General features: G+C 52.3%; 1 pseudogene; it reads left to right on the forward strand.

Moving 5' to 3' along the window:
* The first annotated feature begins 4,111 nt into the window (after positions 1 to 4,111).
* On the forward strand, positions 4,112 to 5,883 carry LOC121149185 (annotated as a pseudogene).
* Positions 5,884 to 7,491: the final 1,608 nt, after the last annotated feature.

Here is a 7,491-nt window from a genome sequence, read left to right on the forward strand (position 1 = left end):
TATCACCATACACTAAGATCCAATCTACATGGATAAAAGACCTAAACCTACATCCAGAAACCTTCAAACTCTTGCAAGAAAATGTAGGAAATACCCTGCAAGACCTAGGAGTAGGTCCCGACTTTCTAAGAAGGACACCAAAAGCAATAGCAGTTGAGAACAGAATAAACAATTGGGACCTCATCAAACTAAGAAGCTTCTGTACAGCAAGGGAAACAATCAACAAAGTAAAAAAGCAACCCACAGAGTGGGAGAAGATCTTTGCACACGATATAGGCGATAGGGGGCTAATTTCCAGGATATACAAAGAACTTCAAAACAACCAAAAAACCAAAACAAACAAGCCACTCAAGAAATGGGCACGGGAAATGGGCAAACATTTCACAAAGGAACAAGTCCAAATGGCAAACAAACATATGAAAAAATGTTCCAGCTCCCTAGCAATAAGGGAAATCCAAATTAAAACATCGATGAGGTACCACCTAACACCAGTAAGATTGGCCCACATAAACAAGAACGCCAACGACGCTTGCTGGCGAGGATGTGAGGAAAAGGGAACCCTACTCCACTGCTGGTGGAGCTGCAAATTGGTACAGCCCTTATGGAAATCAGTCTGGAGAACACTCAAACAACTCAAAATCTGCATACCATATGACCCAGCAATAGCACTCCTAGGAATATATCCAAAACACCTGTTTTACGACAAACCAACATGCATCCGTATGTTCATTGCAGCACAATCAGTAATTGCAAAAACATGGAAGCAACCGAAATGCCCATCAGCAGAAGATTGGATAAGAAAGCTTTGGTTCATCTACTCCATGGAATACTACTCAGCTATTAAAAAAAAAACAAAATGCAGTTCTTTGTGGCTAAATGGGCCCAACTGGAAACTATAATGCTAAGGGAAATGAGTGAATCCCAAAAGGTTAGATGCCACATGTTTGCCTTGATTTAACCTGTAATTTTTTTTTGTATGGTTGTTTGTTATTTTTTGAACCTGTCATTGATACTGTCTCAACCCAGATGTTTCGAAGAATGGAACTTGCATTATTTTTAACATATTGTTTACCCAATACTATGTCAATTAATTCCATAATGTTGTATATTGATACTGAGGCCTTGTTGGGGCTTTTAACTGACCGGATCTTTACTCTGTTAGACCTATCTTCAGACCAGAGAAGGTCTCCCCAAGAGGCCACTGAACTTATCTGGACAATAAGATGCTGAACTTTATGCTAGGCATGTGTTTGCAAGGAATGAATCTCAACTGAACTTGAACTATGGTTATGCAACAAGGTGGAGGAATCCACCATGGGGGGAGGGGTATGGGAGGGGAGGGGGGAATCCCCAGCGCCTATAAAACTGTACTACATAATACAATGTAAGTAACAATAAAAAAAAAAGAAATCAAAATGAAGCACAAGTCATGCTGAGTTAGGCTCTTACACCTACTGATCTGCATGAGCCAGGGGTGCTAGGCCACAGCATCAAAGGCAAAGGCCAAGACAGGTGAGAGGCTGAGCCAAACTGTGTCAGAGCAACTACTGGCATGCACACAATTTATGGCTTGGAACAGGCCTGGTTGGGGAGATAAGGGTCCACCGTAGCTGACTTGGGGTTCCCACTGAGGAGCACAGGGGCTGTAGTGGGAAATGCATTCTGGTCTGGATACAGCTGCAGTCTCCCTTGGCACAAGTGTGGACTGGGACTGGATGCCCCAAGCCAGGCCAGACTCCAACACCATCTGATGTTCTGGAGAACCAGGGTAGCTGTGGGATGGACTAAGCTTGGTCTCTGCCCCTACTGAGCCATGTGTGAGCTGTGTTTGGGTATGGATGAGCCTTGGCTGCGCTGAAACATCCAACAATAACCAGAATGGGTTAAAGGCCAGTTAGGAAAGACCACTCCTCCTGATAGGACAGAAAGTGGACTGAATAGGACTGGCTCATGGACCTACCAGTACATGCAAAATCTGGCATTGAGAGAGGTTCTCATGGAGCAATCTGGGCAACTCCTCTGTCAGGACACAACCCAGCAGGTAAGCACAATAAGCACAAAACAAACAGCCCAGAGCAGGCCACGGAAAGGTACCCGCCAACAGACACTTGGAACAGGTCAGGGGTGGACCAGGCTGAACCAGTTCACATCACTGCTGATGAATCTGAGCAACAGAACAGTGTGGGTTGAACCAGTTATGGTTGCAACACATGCCAGTACACATTACAGCTGGAATTGAGAGTTGGCCTGGCCAGGTAGGCTACAGCACCCACTAGCTGGTAGGGGGAATGCAGAGGGCACCCCTGCTGGAACACCTCACTCACTGCACAGCATGAGTTAATACCAGGCAGGGCTATAACACCTGTGGGCCTCGTGCCACCCAGATCAGGGAAGAGTCAGGCTTGACTGACTGTCCCTCCTACAGGACATATATTCTACATAGTTCAGGGATGGGCCAGGCTGAACCAGTTTCCGTCAGCCACTGATGAATCTGAGCAACAAAATAGTACTGGTCAGGACAGTTATGGTCACAACACATACCAGTACACATTACAGCTGGGATAGGGTACACGCTGGGCTGTATCCCTCACCAGCTGGAATTGGGGGTGACCCAGGCCAGGCAGGCTAGAGCACACACTAGCAAATGCCAAGGTGAGGCGGGCCATGCCAGATTGGGTCACAGCACTCATAGGAACCAGAGAGGAAGGGGGTAAAGCTTGTAAGGAGAATATGGAGGGCACCCTGCTGGAACATGTTGCTCACTGGACAGCATGAGTTGGATGGGGACAGACCAGGCAGGGCTATAACACCTGTGGGCCTCAGGCAAGCCAGATCAGGGAATAGTCAGGTTTAATTGGCTGTCCCTCCTGGGCAAACATAAAGCAGAATAGGTGAGGGTTGGATGGGTTTTACAACAGCATCAGATAGCAGATGCTGGCACCGGTGGCTAATCTGTCAAGTTAAACTACAGAATCATGTGAAAAGTGCATGACCTGGGAGTTTTGAGTGATCTAGGAGGGAAACAGTGGGCACCTCCCTCTTGGCTTACCACTTCCACTGCAGAGCATTAAAACCAGCACTGGGGGAGGGGTGGTTGGACAGAATGGCTACAAACAGAATGTGTGTGAGCTGAATAGTGGAGCCGGTTAGGTTAAACTAGGCTTCAATGCCTTTGACGTGCATGAGAGCTGAACGGGATATGGGACAGACTGAACTAGTTGGCTGCACAAATTGGCAAGCATGGGAACTAGGGCAAGGGACAGGCCTGGTGGGGGTTACTGTGGGTGGCCGCAACTAGGTTGCAGTTCCCATTGGTTTATGTGAGGATCAAGTGGGTGCTGCGCAGAATCAGGCTGAACTGCAACACCCATTGGTTCCAGAGGAAGACAGGGCTGAAAACAGACCCAACATAGTAATTACAACCACAGCTGATTGGGGCGATGGACTGTATCGGGCCCTGTACCTGCAAGTACACACAAGAATCTAGTCCAGGATCACTTCAAAGTTTCTTTGGGCATTTCCCCACTCAAACTGCTAGACTCAGAACTCTACCCATGGAGGGAAGTGCAGGTTCCAGGGTCTGCCATGGAGTGCAAGTGCCAGAGCTGAGCCACCTAGGAGGCTCAGACAGAGCAATGGAAAGCATAACCAGGTACACATGGAGCACATGGCAGTCTATGGGAACCTGCAGACGATACCTGGCACCACAACAGAGGACAGAACACATCAATCAAATACCCCAGCCATATGTTGGCAGTGAAAAACTGGGCAAATGGAGACTCTAAGATGGGCTATGTCAGTCAGTGGATTCTGCAGCGAATTCATTAGGCTTAGAATGCTGAGATTAGGGCCCAGCCCCATGGCCTAGCTGGCAAAGTCCTCTCATTGAGCGCTCTGGGATCCCATATGGTAGCCGGTTCTCATCCAGGCAGCCCACTTCCCATCCAGCTCCTTGCTTGTAGCCTGGGAAAGAAGTCAGGATGGCACAAAGCTTTGGGACCCTGCACCCAAGTAGGAGGCCCAGGAGAGCTCCTGGCTCCCAGCATCAGATTGGCACAGTACTGGCCATTGTGGTCACTTGGGGAGTGAATCATTTGATGGAAGATCCAACATGATCCTACACCATACGCCCATGCCCATCCAGCACAAGCCAGCAAGGGTGGTGTTCTCCAAGCTGTACCAACCAATGCCTAAATCCTTTGCAACCGGCAGTGCCACACTCACCAGCCAGGGCTAGCCGGGCTCCCTCCCACCACAGCCCAAGGCACCACAGAACCTGACCTTCATGGCAGCTGGCAAGGCTGGCCAGAACGTGGTGTTGTCAGGCTTTCCTGCACCTGCCCACCCTGCAGACCAGCGTCTTCAGGCAGCCACCGGCCACTGCAACTGGGGCGGTGCCACCGAGGCCATCAGGCATCCTGAGCAAGTCCATGAGCGTGCACCTGCTGAGCCAGGGCAGCACTATCGTCATCCCTGCCCAGCACAAGCTGCCCAGCCAGAACCAGTTCCTACTGCCTGGCGCCCCCACCGTCCAGCTCCCACAACCACTCTCCTCCCTGCCAGCCAATGTGGCAGGCCAGATCCTGGCTGCTGCATCCCCTCACACACACAGACAGCTCATCACCAACCCCATCCTCACAACCCAGAACGTGGCGAACCCGATGAGCCTGGGCCCTGTGCTGGCCCCGCCCTCAGGTGCACACAGCACTGCCACACACATCCTCTCCACTGCACCCATCCAGGTGGGCCAGCCCATGCTCTTCCAGATGCCTGTCACTGGTGGCGGGCAGCCTACCTGCACAAAGCCAGCCTACAGGCGCGGGCCCCACCACCACCACCACAGTCCTGCAGGGCGTCACCCTGCCTCCCAGCGCCGTAGCCATGCTCAACATCCCCATGGGCTGGTGCAGCCAGTAGCTCTTCCCCCTGCTGTGGCAGCTTCCTCCTCCACCACTACCCCTGGGGAGGCCTCCCCCGTGCTCACCATGCAGCCCACCCCTCCAGCACCCCCTGAAGCCAGCACACTGCTGCCTGTGGACCTCCATCATGCACAGGTACATCTCCCCCTTTGCCGGCAGCCTCCCAGCCCTGAGTGTGATCAAGGGCCCTGTACCTTAACTACAGCTAAAGGCCCCTGCACTGCAACCCAGCAAGGAGGCCTGTCTCCTGGAGCATTTGCACAAACACCAAGGCTCTGTGCTGCACCCCAACTGCAAGACAGCCTTCCCCTACCTGCAGGATGCCCTGCACTGCCTGCTGCCCTACCACGTGTACCAGGGCACCCTCCCCTCCCCCAGTGACTACAAGGTGGAGGAGGAATTTGAGACGGTCTCCACCCAGTTACTGAAATGCACCCAGGCCGTCGCACCTGCCCACCAAGCTTGTGATCCGACATGGCGGGGCTGGTGGATCGCCTTCCGTGTCCTGGGCTCGGGCGTCCTCCTCCCTGTCCTCCTCCTCATGGTCTGCTGCTCTTCCCTGGACGCCAATGAGGACAGCCCCACGCCTTCTTGCACCCGCCCGCCAATGAAGACCTACAAGGTGCGAAGCCACATCAGTCTCAAGCTCAAGATCAAACAGGAGACCAGGCTCAGCAAGGTGGTGCACAACACGGCGCTAGACCCTGTGCACCAGCCGTCCCCTGCACCCCAGTGCGCCGAGCCCCTGCAGTGCCCGCCCGGCCACCACCAACCCGGCCAGCCAGAAGAACGGCATCATGAACCACATGCCACCGCCGGCCACACCCACCACTTACAAGGCCCTGGGCCTGCGCCACCCGGGCTGCGCCTGCCACTATGCCAGAGCTACCAAGAGCATGCAGCCATCAGCGCCACACCCCTGCCCGCCAAGGTGGACAAGGCCACAAGTGGTCTCATCCGCTAGCTAGCCGCAGTGGAGGACAAACCGTACCAGCAGTTACTTAAGGGGACAGCCCATGAAGCCGCCCACGCCCAGGGTAGGGATGCCGGCTGGGAGGCCCCCACAATGCCACATGCAAAGTGGCGCAAGTCCTAGTCCGCAGACATGAAGCAGGCCAGCTTCTCGCGCCATAGTCTGCAGGATGACACTCTCAGTGAGCACTTGCGAAGTGCCATCCACAGCATCCTGAACCTGCAGCAGGTGCCGGGCCAGCCACACAGTGTGCCAGCACCTGCCACCTCCCCGCACCCCTGCACCGGCCCAACGCCTACCCACCCTCCAGCTTCAAAGGTGGCCTGGGCCACACGGACATTGAACAGTGGGCGGCCAGAACTGCCCATGCAATGATTAAGTAATTGCAGTCACCGAGGGCCACCTGGTGGAGATGTGGGAGTGGGGTGTGCACCTGGGGAGGGGACAGATGGTGACAGTCTCTCCTCCATCCCCCCAGCCCCCAGTGCCCATGCTCACCACAGCTCACACTAGCCAGGGGCCTGCAGGAGGCCATCCACAGCAGGGAGGGTCGGCCCTGACCACACAGCAGCCCTAGAGGAAACCAGAGCTTGGTGGAGATTAAGCAGGGTGCTCCCACCTCCCCCTGTGTCTTCCCCACGACCCGCACAGCCGCCCCTCACCCCTCTGCTGGGATCTGAGTGCAGCCACCAGAAACTGGGGTATTCCCAGCCCCCAAAACACAGGTGCACCTGCACAACCAGTCTTCCTCTGCCTGCAACTGCCCATGCCACGGTTTAAAATCCCAGAGACAGAACTAGTTGTGTAAGATAATTTTTTTGTACTATATTTATTGCGTATAAAGATTTTTTTGAAAGGAGAATCCTGTACACTTAGACCTCTTGTAAATTAAAAGCCGATTCTTAAGAAAAAAAAACTAAAAAAAAAATTTAAAAAACTAAATGAGGAGATGTGGGCATCTAATAGAGTGGATGAGAAACTGCTTAGGAGACGCTCACCCTACACTGGATTTCCTGTGTTTCTGTTATTGCTCCACAACAAATTCCATCTCGCTGCTAACGCACTCCCTGGAAGCAGGCAGGGAATTTCTCAAGTATGTGAGTCATTGAACCTGCTGTCATGACACGGATTTAGTTCCTGGCTCCAATTTTTGACCTGACCTTGTCACAATCTTACAGGACTTTAAAGAGTTAACCAGATGGTAGATCACTCTGTCTCTATGACTTGTACAAATGAAATAAATTAATAAAAATTATATTAGAAATAAGAGAAAAACATTTTTTAAAGATGTATTTATTTTTATTGCAACATCAGATATACAAAGATTAGGAGAGACAGAGAAGATCTTCCGTCCAGTGATTCACTTCCCAAGTGACCACAATGGCCTGCATTGTTTCCAACTGAAGTCAGGAGCCAGGAACTTATTCCAGGTCTCCCACGTGGGTGCAGAGTCCCAAGACTTTGGACTGTCCTTGACTGCTTTCCCAGGCTGCAAGCAGGGAGCTGGACTGGAAGTGGGACTACTGGGACTAGAACCTGAGAACATATGGGATCCTGGTGCGTTCAAGGCAAGGACTTTAGCCACTGTGCCAGGCCCGA

The sequence above is a fragment of the Ochotona curzoniae genome, unplaced genomic scaffold, assembly GCF_017591425.1.
Source record: "Ochotona curzoniae isolate NIBS_2020 unplaced genomic scaffold, NIBS_Ocur_1.0 contig_190, whole genome shotgun sequence".
NCBI classification, from domain to species: domain Eukaryota; kingdom Metazoa; phylum Chordata; class Mammalia; order Lagomorpha; family Ochotonidae; genus Ochotona; species Ochotona curzoniae.